The sequence below is a fragment of the Manis javanica genome, chromosome 7 (assembly GCF_040802235.1).
Source record: "Manis javanica isolate MJ-LG chromosome 7, MJ_LKY, whole genome shotgun sequence".
In the NCBI taxonomy this organism is placed as follows: domain Eukaryota; kingdom Metazoa; phylum Chordata; class Mammalia; order Pholidota; family Manidae; genus Manis; species Manis javanica.
This window is the reverse complement of record NC_133162.1, coordinates 37,935,647-37,955,245: the sequence shown is the minus strand read 5'-3', so window position 1 is coordinate 37,955,245 and position 19,599 is coordinate 37,935,647.

The following is a 19,599-nucleotide window of genomic DNA, read 5'->3' as shown; positions in this document are numbered from 1 at the left end:
AAAGCATAAACTGGTGAGGTGGACTTTCCCAAGTTAGGAACCATAAATTATTTATAGAAGGATTATTGGGAGGCTGAAATGAGTCTAAACTTTACTGAGGTCCATCTATACACATCAACTGGGTTTTTCATGAATATCCTAAAGGTAGATGTTCTATTCATTTTATGGATATAGACCCAGAGGCTCAGAGGGCAAAGGAATATGCTCAAGGTTCTTATGGATGCAAATTGTCAGATTAGAGACCCTCCAAGGGAAACCCAATTTTCAGTGGGAAGAAATTCTCTCCCTAGGCCTCAGATATGACAGGGCTCTCTTGGCTGGTGAGGAAGCCTTCTCACTTGAGGTTCATGCTTCAGACATGGTCAAGGTGCATTGTGGAAAGCTGGGTGCTAGCTAAGGAACAGAGATCACTGCCCACCAGGGAGGGGCGTAAATAGCATTGGTAGTGGGTGCGCAAAAAGGGCACAGGCAGGTGGAGGCTGTATGACCTGGGCAAGGTGCTTCAACTTTCTCAGCCTCGGTTTGCTCAACTGTCAAATGGATATAATAGTATACCTCCTTTGTTGCATTTTTATGAATAGCAGATCAGATAATACATGTAAAGTACTTAAAAACATATGACAGATCCTCAGTATATGTTCAAAAAAAAAAGAACCCTGAACATGGTTTGGAGTACAGAGAAAGATGTTAGCTTCTTCACCAGCCTAAGGTGGAACAAGAACAAGCCAGGTTGGAGACGAGCTGGGAAAGCGGGGTGGGCTCTAGGCTGGGCAGGACTTCATCATTTAGTTTTTCAACAGGTAGCTGTGGATCAGCTAAGGACCTGAGCCTGTGTTGGGTGCAGAAGCTATAGCAGTGACCAAAACATTCACTGCATATGCCTTCAGAAAGCTCGCTGTCTAATAACACCCAGTGTGCCAGGTGGCAAGGGCTGCAGAGGAAAAGGGGGGAAGCAGAGAAGAGATGTGGTGGACAGAGGTGGGAGGTTGCCACTTTAGATAGGGTGGCAAGGCACGACCTCGTGGAGGTGACATTCCGGGAATGACCTAGCAAGGTAGAGAGTGAGCCGTGAGCATGTCTGGGTGGAAACTTCCCAGGCAGCAAAATGAGCAGTGGCACTTCGCCTGGAGCACTTGAGGGTGGCCAGTGTGGCCGGGCAGAGTGCACAAAGGGCAACAGAACAGGAGGCAGCTCAGAGCAGCTGCAGGGAGCCGAATCCCCTAGGCTTTGCCGACCCCTCACCTGCCCTGGTTTGGCATGTGACCTCTGTTCCCACTGTGATGGGAGCTAATGGAGGAAATGGAGCCTTCTCCAACTGACTGGTGGGGCTGGCCAAGGCACGGGAGCAGGGCAAGTTCAGGGAATAATGACCAGAGCTGTCTGGCCAGCCAAGAGGGCAGGAGTAGAGAACTAGAAGACAAGGCTGGGCAGGGAGGCCTAGTCACAGAGATGAGACTGTAAGAGGCTGAGAGGTTCCTGCTAAATTCTACAGGCCCTAGTTTGTCTAAGGAGCGTCTGCCCATGGAAACCTTGGGTGTGGCCAGAGGCCAATGGGCAGCTTGGGCTCAACGTAGATGCTCAGGAGAGACAAGAAGGCCTGGACGGGACTGGGAACAGTGTCAGGGAGAGAACATACCGGGGAGACATTATGTAGGTCTGCCCAGGGAATCAAGAGAGGGTGGTGGGAGAGGAGGATCTGAGGTCCAGAGGAAGAGTGTAAGCTGACCCAGCCGATGCCCAGCTCAAGCCCACCCCCAGCCCTGCTGGCCCCATATTAGTACTCATTAGCACTACCAAGAAATTTAATTTCCTACAAAATAACCAGTCAAGTCTCAAGGGAGCCTGGCCCCTATGCATCACAGCCGGACTTTCCGGGGACCACGCTGCTGTCCACCCATGGGTTTCCTTCTGTGAGATGCTGGCCCACCATGGAAAGAGTGGCTAATTGGCACCTTGGTAGGTTGGGGTATTTTTTCCACTGGATCTGCAGTTTCTGAGTAAGTAGACATCAGATCAGCAGTCAGTATGAGCCAAAGGAAAGTTTGCAAACTTGCCATGTGGCTCAAATTAAGGGAGCAGTGCAGTCATTAAAGCATGTGTACTAAAAAATAAACATGTAGAATGTCAGGGTGGTGGATATTCTTTTGTGGCCTCTTAGGGAAGGCAGATGTCAATATCATTTCTTTTTAATACCAAATAAAAATGTCACGGGCAATATTTTGGATTCCACTTCACAGTGGTCAGCCCCACAAAGGCAGTCCCGTGTGTGCTTTATGTGTGTGTGCATATAAAAATAAAGTATGAATTTGTGTGTGTATGCATGTGAAAATGAGTTTGTGGACATTTGAGTGCATGTGTGTGTATGAGTGCATGTGATCATGTGAGTGTATATGTACTGTGTGTGAATGTGTGTGTATGCACATGTGTTTGCTTGTGTAAAGTGCATATGTGTGTATGTGTGTGAATAGGTGTGAGTGTGGGTGTGCATAGACTGTGTGTGTAGATGTGTGGGTTTGTGCACAGGCATATGTGTATCATTTGTGGGCAGGTTCCTGAAGGTGAATGTGTGTGTGTGCTCATGTGTGTGCTGTGCACAGCTAGAGTGCACACACCCTGCCCCATCTCCCAGCAGCCTGCCTGTCATCTCCCTCCCACTTTCTTCCGTGGTTGGCCCCAAGGTTGCACCAGGAAGGCAGTCAGGCTGCCCCATTTGTATCCTGCCTGTCGTGTACGAGGCTGGCAGGCAGGCAGGGGTGAGGGGATGCCAGGCCCTGCCCCTAGATGCTGAGGCTGCCTGTAAAATAGAGGACTTGGCTGTTGTGGGGGCAGCCTCAGGCTTCCGCTGTGCCCCCAATCACCGGCCCTTCCTGAGAGGCTCAGGGAAAAGGCATTGGTCGCCACGAGGAAGATATTCTGCTGGAGCATTCCCACTCCCCACAAAGGAGCCTTCTGCATATTGTACACATTTTTCAATGTAATTATCCCCAGCCCACACACACAGCTTGGAGGATTAAAACATAAAATACAGTCTGCTCCCCACACAAGAGGCCGACACTGTAACTGGCATCATCATAAATAAATGAAGTGGCCTCTCCTCTCCTTCCTTCTCCTCCTCCCTCCTCCTTCTCTCTCCTTTCCCTCCTCCCTTTCTTCTTCCCCCTTCCTGCACCCCTGCTCCTCCTTCTCTTCTCCCCCTTCCCCTCCACCTCTGCCTGGCACTGGGCTTGTTTTGCTTCTGCCTCTGGATCCCATCCATCCCTTTCCCCCCAGCCCCCACCTTCCAGAACAGCCCACATGGCAGCATCCCGGCAAGGGGGTCACCCCCACGCTGCTGCCACCGTGGAACAAGGGCTTTGTTCAACAAGCCACCCAGGGCTCTGTTCAGTGTGTCTGCTGCAGAGGGTTCACTGCACTAAGCACAGGCGTAGGGCGGGGTAGGGCGGGCAGAGGAGGGAGATTTTATAAGCAAACGCTTCGTGGATCATTGAGGGGACATTAGAAAGCGTCCTGGAGCACCTAAAACCAAACGCCTCGTTGCAAATGGATGGAAGGGCTTCTGCTGAGGAACTGCCGGCTGGGAGCAGCTCAGGTTGCTAGGGAACGCCCTGAGAACGTTTTGTCTTGAGGCTGCAGATCCCGGATCCACCTGGGATTTCCCAGTTCTGGAGCCGCTGCCAGCTGGTGGTGCCAGCGCTGGCAGGGAGATGGGAATAGAAAGCTGTGCAGTCCCAGGTGGTCAGGGCATGGGGCCCAGGGTTGGCACTCCATGAGGTCAGGTATGCACTGGGGGTAGGCAGATTTGGTGGGCAGCCCATGCTGGTGATTTCTTTTCCACAAAAATGTTGGTGTCCAGCTGGGCACACAAAGCTGGGGCCACAGGGGTTTCAACATGCTAGTGACAGTGTCCCCATCTGGAACCCAGAGCTGGTTAGTTCTGAGCTCAGCAACTCCATGCCCAGCACCTGCCTTCTGCTGTCTCTTTGTGCCTTCTACCCACCAGTCCAGCCCCATGAGCCTGGCATGTGCATACTTTTTGGGGAGCAGGGACTGTGGGTTTCTCCTCAGAGCCCAGCATGGCACCCTTAATAATATTTATTCTAATTATGAATAAATATGTATTTATAAATTTAATAAATATTCCTTAATAATATTCTTCTCTGGGTTGCTCCTCAGAGCCCAGCATGGCACCTTTAATAATATTTAAGCTGCAGTTAAATAATAAAAGATGTGGGTGTGGTTCTTGTTTGTGTAGATTAACTAGATATTTGGAGCGAGGGACAAAATGGTCGGTTCTGTTCATGTAAGTTTTACGTAGATTTTGGCTCAGGGTACAGTTTTTGCTCAGATCAGTCTTGAGTAGCAGAAAGAGCTAATACACTTGAGTTCTCATTACATCTGTGCCACTTGCGGTGATGTCAGGCACGGCAGACTCCAGCTGATCCTCAGTTTCCTTATCTGTAAAATGGGCTAATTGGGAATCAGGCAAAATAAGGTACAGAAAGGGCTGATCACAGTGAATATTCCCAGTGCTCAAAGTCTGGGTCCCAGTGCAGGTTAGAAACCCTATGAGTTGGGCTGAATGTTCTCTGCCCTGCATCCTTGCCCACCTGTCTTCTGCCCTCCTGGGCCCCACCCTCAAGCCCTGGAACTTGCCTGGACTTTCCATTCTGAACCTGGACTGGTCCTTAACCTGCTGGTAAAGCACTGGCTGAGGGTTTAGACTTTCAAGAAATTGTCAGCTGTTTTCCTTGCCTTTATTGTGACCCAGTGGCTGGCTAGCAGCCCACTTGCCCAGGGCTCTGCCTCTGCAAGGCTGAGAGCAGAGGCCCAGCCACCCAAGGGCGGCCTCCTTCACCTGCAGTTCAGGCCCTGTGAGCTCCCAGAGACAGAGACTTTGCACTGCACTCTTGTTTCTGGGGCAGTGGCACCAAAAGTGTGCCTGACACAGTTTCCCTCCAGCACAGCCCAGAGGAGAAGAATGTAGGGCCATCTAGTCAGTTCCCTCTTGCAGTCTCTGCAGTCCATTTGAATGAAGAGAAAGGACATAAAGAACTACTATCAATTAAACACTTATTATGCTCCTAGCTCAGGTCCTGGCACATGGAGCTGCTAAAAAATATTTGTTAAATGAGAGAGTATATGCCTTTAGACTATAACCTCATTGAAGACTCTTGGTAAACCTAAGAGGTAGATTATCAGCACCAATTTGCAGATGAGGAAACTAAGGCTCAAGGAAATGAAATGTCTTACTGACAGTTGTGCAGTCAGCTTATGGGCTCAACTCTAAGTCATGGTGACCCTTGGGTTCCAACCCCTCCCATGGGTGTTCTCTTATTATAGTGAACCATTTTCCCGGCACCAAGATGACACAAGGGACCCAGGAATGCAGCTTGGGGGCATCAGCCAAATGGCCCAGGCTAAGGGCCTGACTGGCACCAGTTATCAGACCCTTTTCCAGCTTTGTTTGCTATTGTCAACAGCTCAAGGAGGGCAAAAGCATATTGGACAAAGGATGGAGCCAGAAGTGAGAGGCAAGAGGAAAGGTACAGGCTGAGGTCAGCTGACCCAGTCCTAAGGCTTCCGGTCGGAAAGGATATAGCCACTCCAGTTGTTCCAAGTCTGCATAGGGGTGTAAGGGGCATCTAGATGATAGCATAGGGTGCTGATCTGTGAGGATCCCTAAGACATCCCTCGAATTACAGTAAGATGAAGAGATAGTTCTTGTTCACTAGGACTCTACCCTGGGGCTAGTGTCCATGAATTTGGAAGGCCCTGTGAGGATCTAAGAGTAGTGATGGGTTGGGGTGGAGAGATTCCCTGCAGGGCAGGCCTGAGTATGGATGGGGTTCAGGGCAGGCCACCTCCAAATGTGCCACTCTGGCATATTAATGATTTTGAATTAAAGCTACATAGTTGATGCAGGAAGGACACTCTGATCATCCTCTGTCTCCTTGAAAGCAGGAAATAAATTCTTTATATGAAGGGTACCTACCTTACACCTGGAGGGTAGAAGGCATCCTTATCACCAGAGGCAGGGAATTCAGGACTGAGAAGGCTGTGTAAACCAAACCCATCATTTCTTCATTAATATGCCACCCCAAGCCCAAACTTCTTTGTCTTGTTAATCCTTCACAAATTTACTGTTTCTTTGTCTAAAAGGTATAAAAGCTGCCTGCTTTATTCACTTCTTTGGGGTTCATATCTTTGGGGTGAAATAAAATTTGTATGAAATTAAATTTGTTTTCCTCATATTAATCTCTCTTTTATTACAGAGAGTGTCTCAGCCAAGAACCTAGAAAGGTAGAGAGCAATTTACCCTTCCTTCCTTTTCACATCTCCTTACTGCCTGACTTCTAAGAAAGCAAGCACAGCATTGGCCGCAGCCCTTCTGACTGCTAAGTGGGATATGCAAGTTTGGGCCAGAGCTGAATAGCATGGGGACAGTGGAGAAACTAAGGCAGGTGTCAACTTCCCCATTCAGTAGCTTTCTGCCCCTCAGAGCTCTCTGCCTTGCCACTAAATTCCCTTTAAACAGATACTTGAAAAACATTGGTGTGAAATTATAATATGTCTGTCTATGTTCCCAATTGGCTCAGGAGTGTTTGGGAGAGTATGACTCAATAGGACCAGTCACCCCAGACTCAATCCCTCTGCATATTTAATCCCTGTGTATGACAGATTATGGGTACAGTAAACATCCTACAGGCTTGTGCTCAACATATAATATCTGTAGTGGCAACAGACATGGGAGTTGAGTGGCTCTCAAACCTGGGTGCAGCTTCCACTACTGGTAAGGAAGGTAACCAACCAGCTACCAGTCCCAGTGGTATGCTGGTAAGTGTTAAACAACCAGCTCTCCCAGGAAAAAAAAAAAGAAGAAGAAGAAGAAGAAGAAGAATAGAAGAGAAAAGCTGGATTTGAAGCACTTGATGATTTCTGTGGTGTGAACACTCCCACCATGGCCAGTTGCAAGCTCCCTGTTGGTCATCACTGACTATGGAATTGAGAAGAGATGCACTCTTGCAAGCCTGTGTGAGCCAGCTGCTGCACACCACAGTAACACCCACCTGCAGGCCCAGGTCCCATCCCACTGTGTCACCCAGAGCACTGGGCGGAGCTCTTTATATAGAGTCAATAACAATGTATTGCCCACACATGTGTAGTGAGCAAGCCGACCAGGGCCCGGTGAGAATCCGGGCCATAGGAACCTTCACTTTCTCCACAATAGGTTTCTGGAAATTTTGATAATTTGGACTTAATTAAAATGAAAACCTATACTCACAGAACATACCATGAAAAGAGTAAAAAGACAAGCCACAGAGCAGAAAATTTTCATTGTAGATATATCTGACAAAGCACTTCTACCCATAATATATTTAAAAATTTTTTTGAATGAATAAGCAGTGGTAGCCCACAGAGATGGGCAAAGGCTTATACACTTCACAAAAGACAATGCCCAAAGGTTCAATAAATGTTAGGGCTCAACTTCAATAGTTATTAGGGAAATGTAAATTTAACCCACAATGAGTACCACAATGCACCCCTTACAATAACTAAAATTCAAAGAACTGACAATACCAAGTGTTGATGAGATGTAGAGCAACTGGAACTCTCATACACTGCTGGCAGAGGTGTAAAATGGCCCAACCACTGTGGAAAACTGTCAATAGAGTAGCTATGAAAGTGGAACATTCACATATCCTCTGAGTCAGCAACTCCACTTCCATGAATAAGCACAACACAAATGCATACATATGTTCACCAGAAGACATGAAAATGATGTGCACAGCCACATCATTCAGAACATCTAAAAAGAGAGAACAGTCCAAACAGACACCAATGGGAGAATGGATATATGAAAATATATATAGTAATGCAATGGAATTCTATGCAGCAATGAAATTGAACAATCCACTCCTATACATAACAATGTAACAGATCTCAGAGTCATAGCACAGAGCCAAGAAGTGAGACCCAGAAAGCACACACTATGTGGGATCTCATTGATATATGTCCCCAAACAGGCAAAACTGAGGTCAGTGGACATCCTTGGGACTGAGTAATAACTAGGATGGTCTTGATGGATACATGACATCTAATGTCCTTTAGCACTGACTTCCTATTGCTAGGCCCTGTTCTAAGTGCTTTCCATGAGTCCCTGTTTGATAGGAATTATTTATATTTCCATTTCATAGAGGAGAAAACCGAGGCTCAGAGGTAGGTCACTTGCCCATGACCATTCTGCAGGTAATCAGGATTTGTTTCCAGGAAGTCTGACCCCAAGGCCACACTCTGAATTGCTCCTCTATACAGCCTTCCTAAGACAATCTAAAATGGTGGGCAATATGCTCCCCTAAGTTAGTGTTTCTGGCCGGCTTCTTCCTTTGTATCAAGAACACTTCCCTTGGAACCATTCAAGCCTGGCATGCCATGATGAAGTGAAGGGTGTGCACCTGGACCAGAGAAAAATGCAGAGGCCAGGCGACAGGTGGCACTGGCAACCAATGAGGGTGTCCCAGAAGTCAGTGCTAAAGGACATCAGATGTCACTGTTATTATTACTACTACTGCTATTTCTGAAATATTTGAGTGTGGGCAGGTAAGGTGTTCACTTGCTTTTCTCCTCTCAGGACTGTTGTGAGGTTTAAATGAGATGATGCACTGGACTCATTTAACACAGTCCCTGGCACAAAGTTGGTCTTTAATCAATGTTGTCAATCGGTTCCCTCTCTGGGCTAAGCCTGCGGGGATGGGGCTTGTGCTTGCTTTGCAAGGTAGCAGGGAGGGCTCCTGGACAGAGGCAGTGTGGCAGAGCGTGCCCTCCTGTCAAGACTCAAGCCATCCCCCTTCTCCATGGCACATCTTGCCTCATGCTGGCCTCCAGAACCTCGTCACTGACTTGCAGGAAATGGAGCCTTGAGTCTGGAAGGAATTCCTTGCCCATTAATGCCCAGTGAGCATTTGGGTTGCTACTGAATGTCCATCGGTCACGTGCCAATTTCTATGACACTCCCTACTGGCCTGTTCACACCACCAGTGCCTGTAGCCATTGATACTGCCACCCTAATTTCTCCTGGTCACTGGCCTTTTAGCGTCATTAAGTTTAATAGAGGGAAAGCTGTGTTTACGGCTTGGCATGAAGGAAGAACATGCAGATCTCTGTTGCCAGGCTACAAATGACTCTTTTTCCCCCTGCTAGAAGAAAGTAATAATGATTAAGAAATACTCAGTTGCTTGGCAGGCTTCTGGGTGGCTTAGCTGTGAATATTCCAGGGCCTGGAGAGACCTTGCCTTTCACAGACCCTGCTGACAATCTTGGTTCCCTTGGTTTTAGATCTTTAATTCATCCATCTTCTGAAGAAAGAGAAGGCCTGGGATCAATGGAAAAATCAGCATCTTTTTTTCTGGGGAGACACAACCCTTGATTATTTTATTTTTCTTCTTGAATGGACTAGGTAGAGGTCCCCAAAGAACTGGAGATAGCAGTACTCTAAGGGGAAGATCTAAGATCAAGTAGAGGGAAGGAAGGGTAAACTCAAGATGAGATGGCAGAGGGTCGTGAATGGAAGAGTCAGCAGCTGGTTAAGAAATGAGGGGCTTGGAAGCAGTAGGGAAGAGACTTCCAGCTGAAGGTTGGAGCCCAGCCAAGATACCTGCACCTATTCTGTTTGTCACCTCTTCCCTGGAGCCAGGCATGGTCGTCTAGTGTAAAAGCCCAGGGTCTGACTATACACCAGTTTGGCTCTGCTAAGGAGTGAAGACGGACTTGCTTACACTTGCAAACACACATGAGAGCCCATGGCCACAGTGCTGGAAGAGTACCCGTCCATATGGGCAGGGCAGTCCCAGTTCTTGTGTAATTCTATGATTTTTAGGGAAAATAAATGGATATTTAGTAAAATATCCAATGTGAATTAATTTGTATACCTCTATAAGAGTTTTCCTACAAATTTAGTTATAGAAGTTTTAAAAATAGCCTTTGTCAGACTACATATACTTCTTGTTACTGCTGCTTTGGTTTTTATGATGGGGCAAGAATCTAACATTCATTGAAAGCTCACTATGGGATGTAGGCATCTCCATGTAGCATATGCTATTCTACAAAAAAACCAGGAGTTGGGGTAGTTAGTGTTTTCCCTCTTTAATAAGTGAGAAAAACAAAGCTCAAAGCTTTGGTTTACAACTCATCCAGGCCACACAGCTAATAAATGGTAGGAATGGAGTCAAAGCTGGGTCTAGGAGACCCCAGTGGGTATGCATCTGCCCTTACATATAATTCCCTTGACAGCAAAAATACAGTGCCCTTCCCACAGGCTTCCCAGTCCCTGAGAACCTGAAGTGTCATTCCCTTAGCCTCTCTTTGTCTTTCTTATCTTTCTTGCATAGCCATTTTCTTCTCACAGTGTGTGTGTCCTAGCACGAAGAGGCTTGGCTTCCCAGGAGCTGCCTCTGCTTTTTGACACATTTACCTGCTTCGGCATCAGAGTTCAGGACAAATTCCATTCAAGGCAGATTTTTCTCCCTGAGAAATTCTGATTCACAAATTGGAGCAGTCTGATTAATCAGGAGGGGTTTTGTGGCCAGTGCTATCAGACACTTCTCAGCATCCCCTTTCAGCAGGGGAGAAGCCCTGCTCTAGCTGGCATCAGCCTGCAATCAGGACTGCCCATGAGGGCACGGAGGTGAGGTGAGTCATCAGCATTGCTACTTCCTCCCATCCGAGCTCGCTCCCATAAAGTCGTCTGATCTGCCAGCTCAGTTCGGGCCATGGCGCACAAGTTGTGAAGTCTCCTGAGTCAGCACAAACCCAGCACAACCACATGTTGCTCAGTGCACCACGCAAATCTCTCACATCAATCCCTGAGAGTTGATTGAAGTGGTCGTTGATTGAGTAATTCCCTCTCGGCCTTGGAGAGCTCATGTATCAGTGGTCTCAGCCATTATTTAATTATTATTTCATTCTCATGACCCTGGGTCTTACGAAAGGAAGGTTCGGTCACACAGGTAGAAGAACTGTCTGGCACTGTTGATTCTGTGTTGAAATGCATTTTCAAAGAGATAAGTTGGCTCTGATATTAAAGTTGAGTTTCCCTTGAGTCAAGGGTTTATTTCACTCATCCTTTGAACAAATATTTAGTGAGTACCATGCGGTATACTAGAGCATTGCCAGTGTGCAGCAATGAAGATGTAGCTGTTGCTCTCATGCAACTGCCATTCAATCACCATTCTAGGGTAGAAAGAGTGTGTTTACTTCACCCTCAGGATAAAATCCAGTGCTTGAGAGTTGGTTGATCTTCCCCATAGAAGAACAGCCTATGGTTTGAGAAGAACAGCCTGTGGTTTGAGCTCATGACGTTTCAGAATTTAGCCTTGTAACTTGGTGTCTCTCAGTGGAAAAAAATATTAGTTGGAAAGAAATAAATGACCATAAGGGAAGAGACCCAACAGTTACTGGAATAGCCCTTGAGTAGGGAGGCAGCAGGATGGGGCAGGGGCAGGTGACTTGAGGGGAAGGCCAGGCAGCGCAAATGCCTCCTTTCCTGGTAGTGTGACCTTAGATTAGTCATTGTCACCTTCTGAGCCTCATTTTTCTCAGTCATACATTGGGGATGATGTTGTTTTTCTCACAGGGCTGTCATGGGATTTCAGGAAGACACCTTGTCAGAATTTCTTGGTGTTTAGCAAAGGCTCAGTGCATCCTCATCTCCATTTACCTTCTCCTTTTGAAGTCCGTCCTTGGCTCAGTAGTTTCTCTCACATTTCTCATGGTAACAGCTTACATGCCCCCAACCTTCTTCCAAAAGAGCCTGGAAGACTCTGGAGAGAGGCTGCTTCCTTTAGCCCAAGTGACAATGTACATTTGACTCCAATCTGGGTCACCTTTGAGAGTCAAAGAGGTATTGTTAATAATCATACCCATAAAAGAGGCATAAGCCAGGACTGCCTAAGCCAATGGAGACATGTGGTCACCTTTCCACTGTGGTTTTACTGGCTGTTGGGGGTGGTATACAATACAACAAAGTCACTTCTTCATGGAATTCTAGCCTCATGGCACAGCCAGATGAGACGACATGGTAACCCATTAGTGGGCAAAATTATAAGATGGGTACTTCCTGCACCTCCAGTGCACAGACCCTGTACAAATTTCCTTATTTTGAGTGTAAGTAAAACCTGTGAATATAATGGGATATCACTCTCATGATAAGGCATATTTGGCAAAGGTGAAAGTATTTTGCAGATGTACTTAAAGTCCCAAACCAGTTGACTTTGGGTCAAAAAGGAGATTATCCTGAGTGGGCCTGACTTAATCAGGTGAAATCAAATTCAAGAAGGACTTAGCCCTTCCTGAAAAGGCAGTGAGCAAAAGTAAGAAAGGAGTAAACTATGTTGTGAGAGGGATGTGTGACTAGAACCTAATGGCAGCTTCTAGGAGCTGAGAGAGACCCCTGACCAGTGGCTAGCAAGAAAATGGCAACATCATTTCCAGAGTGAAGGGAAAATTCTTCAAACAACCGGATGGAGCAAATCTGTCCCCAGTCGAGCCTCCAGATGAGAACATAGCCTGGTTGATACCTCAATTTCAGCCTGTGAGACCCTGAGCAGAGAACACAGTGGTGTATAGACTTATGAACTATAGAAAGTGTGACATAACACATGGATATTGTCTTAAGCCACTAAGTTTCTGCTAGTTTGTTACACAGCAATAGAAAATATAATGCAAACTCCAAATTCACATTGCCATCTTTATCTTCCACCCATGTGCTCATTCTAGTCTGCTCACCCAGGATAACTTCCCTTCTGCTTTTCTGAAGTCTTCTGTTCTCTGAACTTGCCTCTAAGTCCCCTCTTTTCTAGGACATACTTAAGCTTCTTGCCCAAGGCTCCTGGTAATTCTTTGTACATGCACCAGCTCTCTCAGTGCCCATGCCCCTGTGTATATTCATCTATTTAACCAACTTTTCCTGGATGTTCCTGTGTACCTTGCATTTTGTAAAGGCTTTCCCTTATGCCTATGAGGAAAGTGCTAGTCACTTTTTTCAACAGTTGAGGAGTTGAAAGCTAAGAGTAGAGTGACTCACATGTGGTAAATCAGACACTACGTTGTGTAACTAGAATTTAAACCAGGGCCTTCTGTCTCCAAAGCTGCTCTACTTCTACCATGCCTGCTGCCTGCTATCCCATTCAACTAGGATGCCACAGATCCCAAAGGGCTGCACAGCTGTGCTAACCCTTGACTCTTTAAACCACTCTTTCATATGGTTCATCACAGGTTATCTTCTCAGGAACCATGCAAAGTATTTTTACCTGCAACTCACAGATGAGAGCACTGAGACACCAAGAACATTTGTTCATTCATTTACTCATTGCACATCAGTCATTGAGTACCTAAGAGGTGTCTTAGATTTCTAGGCCTGGGAGACAGAGCAACAACAACTCTGCTCTCAGGATGCTAGCAGTCCAGAGTGGGGAGCAGATGTGTGTAGATAGAGCTTTGTACCACTTGAGGATGGTATCTATAGTACTAACATAAATGAAAGATTAAAAGAGGAATTCAACCAAGGCATGAATGGGAATCAGAATCAGAGGGCTTCTAAGTGGAAGTGGAGGGCACTGCAAGTTAAATAAGAGTTACCCTTATAATCATCAGGGGTGGGGGAACATGAGATTTGCCTGTGATGTCCAGCTTGTGTGAGGCAGACCCAGGACTCAGTTTGGGTGGAACTTCCATTGCACTCCACTGCTTCTCAAGGTAGGTTGAGGTCTCTGGTTGGTGGGACAGCTACATATTTGTCTCTCCATCTCCCAAAGCCTTCACTCCTCAGGATGCCTCTGGGACTTAACATCCCATGGAAGCAGAAAGAAACATACCCCCACACCCACATAAACAACTCAGTACACACATATATACATTTGTACCTCTCCACACATATTCACATATATACTTACCCATATATTCACACACAAATACATACATAGGCTCCACACAGAGAAACATATATACACACATACAAACATATTCAGACACTTACATCAACATACATTCATACCCACATGCATACATAGACACATTCATATACACAGGCACATACATATGCTCCACCCGTACATATATACATGGAGGCCCATACATACCCACATGCCCCTATATACTCATTCACACAGACAGACACATACATGCATGCACATACACACTCTTTCAGGAAACCAAATAGCAGACCCTAGCTCAGCACAGCCAATGAAATGCCCTGAGAATTGGTTTTTATTATGCAGAACAGAGAGGCAGGTGATGGACTGTCAGATGCAGTCTCGTCCCTAGTCACCTATTGAGAACCAAACAGACAGCACTGTGGTTTCCAGGCAAATTCCAGCTGCTTCCCCGATGCCCAGGGTACATAAAGCCAAGAAGCCAAATGATGATTTTCCCCTTCAAAAGAATAACATTGCCTGGCCCTCCCTATCCAGGTTAGAGAGGTTTCTGCAGCCCTCAGTCCCCATACAGGCCAGGCAATCCCATCAGGATGAAGGGGCGGCTGAGGAGCCGAGCAGCTCCATCAATTTCTCCTGGAAAGCCCAGAAGAAATTTCACCATAGAAAATCCCTTCCCTCTTTGCTAATAAAACTTATCAGTGCAGGGCAGGAGGCTGGGAGGAGAGGGACTGCAGACACTCGCCTTGCTAAATTACTTGGAGAAATGGCCCTGATCAGCCATCGGGGAAGAGAAGCAGGAAGCAATATAACATTTATTGAGGCAGAATTTTTTCACCTAGATTTTCCTACTCACTGCTCTCTCAGCAGCTCTGTGATGTTGCATTAGCTCCGTTCTATAGATGAGGAAACTGAGACCCAGGTATGCACCAGAAAGAGCAAATGTTTTGGAGAAAAAACAATGTGGGTCTGAGCCCCCACCCTGTTTCCTTGCTTGCGGCATGGTTCAGGCTGGTAACTTTACCTCTTTGCATCATAGTCTTCCTGTGAGGACTCCCATCCTGATTCAAGACTGAATGGATGATGTAGGCAAAGCAGGGACACAGATCCTGAGTACAGAAAGCACTCAGGACATGTTCATTCCACATCCTTGTCCCCCCTGGCTCCTCTTTGGCCTGAGCCCCCATACATTCCCACCCCCAGTCTCCCTCCAGAGAGATGAGTGAGACCCCTTGGCCCTGGGTCCTGCTGTTTTGTGCATTTACTCATCACCCTGCCTTTGGCTGGGGCATGGAGAGGAGCATTGGGCAACTAGTACTCAGCTCTATACAACAAAAGAGGGAGCCCAGAGGAATAACACATTCTTCCCCAAACTGCAGCAAGAGCTCTCCAAGTCCTTGACCTCCTCTCAAGGAGGACCCAGATTCTTCGATATTCTTGGATTGGCTGCATTTGCTCATGGCTTCATGAGCCTAGGGGACCTAGTGTCAGCCCTCACTAGGCACCTCCTTTGAGAGCCCGCATCTGTAAAACCCAGTGTTTACCCAACAACTGGGAAAGAATACGGCCTCTGAGGCTGTGAAATATGTAGGCAAGGAGGCAAATCAGTCAGGAGTGGCATGGTCTTGAGGAAGCAATGGACAAAAACGTAAAAGGAAATGTGGGCTAAGTAACAGGGGAAATTCCCTGTAGGAAGATCTATTAGACTGTGAAATAGTATTCCACAGGAAATGGAGGAGGGGTGCCTGGAGGTGTTTGAAGCCTTGCTTGCCTAAGTAATAGAAGCCGCATGGTGTGTGGAGTGGCCAAGAACTGGCCTCCGGGGAGCAGCTGCCTTGCCTTAATAGGTCGTCTCCACACAAATGTAATTTCCAGCTTGCCGTAAGGTTCCATAGAGCTGAACTGCTTTTGCCAGGCAAAGATGACACTCAATTACAGCTCAGAATAAGCCATAGAATTTGAAGTGGGCACAGCCATCATTTTGCCAACAGGGTGGTGACCCCCAATAAATAGTTCTATGGATGCAACACAACCTTACCGAAATACCAACTGCCTTTTCTGTAGAAATTGACAAGCCAATTCTAAAGCTCATAATGGAATTCCAAAGGATTCAGGATAGCCAAAATGATGTTTAAGAAAAAGAAAAACTAGAGAACTCTGACTTCCCAAGTTCAAAACTTACCACAAAGCTGGAGTAATCAAGACAGCATGGTACTGGCATGAGGGTAGACATACAGATCAATGGGTTAAAATTAAGAGTCCATAAATAAAAGCTTTATATTTATGGTCCATTGATTTTTGACAAGTCCACCAAGACAATGGGGAAAGATGGTTGTTTCAACAAATGGCTCTAGGACAACTTGGCTCTAGGTTCTAGGATATCCACATGCAAACGAGTGGAGGTGGACTCTTACCTCACACCACATACAGATGGATTATCAATCTAAATGTAACATCTAAAACTGTGAAGCTCTTAGAAGAAAACATACGGGTAAGTATTGTATGACCTTGGGTTAAGCACAAGAACAACAACAAAATAGATAATTTGGACTTCCTCAAAATTCAAAACCTTTGTGTTGTCAACAATATCAAGAAAATGAGAAGACAACCTATAGAATAAGAGAAAATATTTGCAAGTCACATATTTGATAATGGACTAGTATCCAGAATATATAAAGAATTCTTACAACTCAATAACAAAAAGACAAATAATTTGATTAAAAATGGGCAAAGAATTTCAATAGACATTTCTCCAAAGAAGATATAAACACCTTAAAAAATGATTAAACTGGTTAGTCATTAGGAAATATAAATCGAAACCATAATGAGATACTACTTCACACCCACTAGTATGGTTAAAATTAAAAAGACAGATAATAACAAGTGTTCACAATGATGTGGACAAATTAGAACCCTCAGTCATTGCTGGTGGGAATATAGAATAGGGAAGCCACTTTGGAAAATAGTTTGGCAGTTCCTCAAAGTTTAAGTGGAGTCACCAACAATTCTGTTTCTCAGTATATACCCAAGATAATTGAAAACATATTGTACATTGATGTTCACATTAGCAATACTCACAAGGGGCAAAATATGTAAACAACCTAAATGTCTATCAACATATGAATGGATAAACAAAAGGTGATATATCCATACAATGGAATATCATTCAGTTTTAAAAAGGACAAAAGTACTTATGCGGCACCATGAATATACCTTGAAAATATTATGCTAAGTGAAAGAAACCAGACAAAAAAGGCCAAATATGGCATGAATCCATTTATATGAAACATCCAGAATAGGCCAATCTATAGAGATAGAAAATATTAGTGTTTGCCAGGAGCTGGGAGTGTGGGGAAATGGGAGTGACAGTTAAAGGAGATGGCATAGCATTTTTCTAAAATTAGATGACGGTGGTGATTGTACAATGCTGTGAATACAATACCCATAAATATTACACATTGAAAGGGTGAATTATTTGGTATGTGAATTATATCTCAGTTAAACTCTTATTTAATAAAAAATAAAGTCACCCCTTAACCTATCACTCACAATTTGTATCTATTATCTCTCTTTCTGTGAACATTATCTTACATAAATGAGTTCTAACTATATATAATTTTGTATTTTCCCTCACTTGCCATTAGGTTTTAAGGCTTTTCTTAAGGTTATTAAAAACTCTACATTAATATTATTTTTCATGGTTACCTAATATTCTATCATATGATTATAACCATAACTTACTTCTCTATTATTGTGTTACTGGGTGTGTGAATTCTTTCCCCAGGTTTTGCTATTATAAATAATATCTTTGTTGAACATCTCTGCATGTAAACTGCAGTTTTTAGATTGTCTTGTTCTTTAGGATAAGTTTCTAAACTTGACATTACTGGGTGAAAGTAGTCAAGATCCTGATCTCTGTGAGCTCCCCTCATTTGCCTCAAATGACCCTTTTTGAGATATTTGATGCAGGTACATAATGTTTGCTGAAATAAGAAGTTACATCCTTCAGAGTAACTTCTTGGTGTGAGGGAGAGATCTTGTCATCAAAACCAGGCATACCCAAGGTCACATTCCAGCTTTGCTACTTCATACTGAGTGATCTTGACCAAGGGACATGACTCTGTTGACACTCAATTTTCTCTCCCCTAAAAATGTATTCAGTAATACCGAGCTATTGTAAATAAGGTAATAAACCTCAAGTGTCCCAGGTTCATTCCTCAAAACTAGACACTTGTTTTGTGTGCATTTTCTGCCTTTCTTCTCTTCCCAGCCCCCAACTCGGCCATGCAAATGTGCCTTTGGATCCTGAGTTCTGCCCACACCTGAGCCCTGGGATGTGGCACCCTTTCTGCAACAGCATGACTAGACAATGCTTTGGTGTGAATGATAGGGGTGGCCTTAGACCTGAAGTTCAGGACTGGGCCCATGATCTTGGGCAACCCCTCAACATTTTTTGATTCTGGCCTCTTATTAAAAATGGAGGCAAAGAGGCAATTTAACATGAGCCTTGTGGTGAGGGTCGGGGGAGAGGCTGGATGTAACAATGCTTGGTGTGCCCTCCATAGTCCCTAATTAAGTTTATCATCACAACTCTCTTCAAATACAGTGGGGCTTGCTTGGGTATACCAAGCTCAGTTCATTCTCTGCCACTATATTATAGGCTGGTAGACTGGCTGGGAAATGGCACATCACTACATACTATAGTAATTACTAATTACATGTTTCTGCCTTCTGTAGCTTATTAGCAAATTGCATGTAGAGGGATCTAAAAGTAATTGCCCTTCTCCTGTAACTTCCGCAGCCTGCAGAAATCACAAAGAATTACCTTATTTACTTCCCAAGTGATTCCCAGTGGCCGTTTTTCAAATATACATAAGAAAAAAAATCACACAGTACCCAAACACTCTTCTGCTTACAAATGATAGGAGAGGGTCACTAGAAATCTTGAGTGGAAAAAGGCAGCTGCTGACTAACTGTATGTAAATATCCCCCTGTGGGTAATAGCTTAATTTTGATCATTGTTCAAAAGAGCAGGCATTTTGAATTATTAATAGGTCTCAGCTAGGAAAGAATGTTTAACTGGAAACTTACAACAAGAGAGCATGATCTGTACAAATGACACTGTGTCTTTAACCACCCTGGTGTGTGGGAAAGAGAGGAGGGTGGAAAGAAAAGGATAAAAGGCACATAGGCAAAAAGTCAGCCTCATTTCCCCAGGCTGGGTTTTCCTGGCTTGTGGGTGTTGTATTACTTCACCACCATGGAAACTGGTCTGGACTCCATTCATTCCTTATTAAGTTTGGTTATAGGTAGGTTCCTTTTCTTTTTAAGGAAAGTCTATTCCAACCAAGCAGAAAGCTCAAAGCTGCAGGGAGCGCCAGGCTGTAATACAAGCTTTATGCCTTTGCTGTGATGAAACTTTTTCACGTCCAAACGCATAACATGGCCACCTTTCATTGTGAGCAGCACTGACATGGTTCTGCTCAAATAAACTGAAGAAACCGTTTCAAATGATTCATTCCATAGAAACATCAGGATCACTGATGCGTGGATCGGCCTCTGTGATACCTTTTCTAAAAACACACACAGAGGATCATGAGTTTGTTGAATTAACAAGAAAGAAGAAATGACCATTTTTGTTCCCCTTTCTTGGTTTTTATGGCCTTTTCGGTAG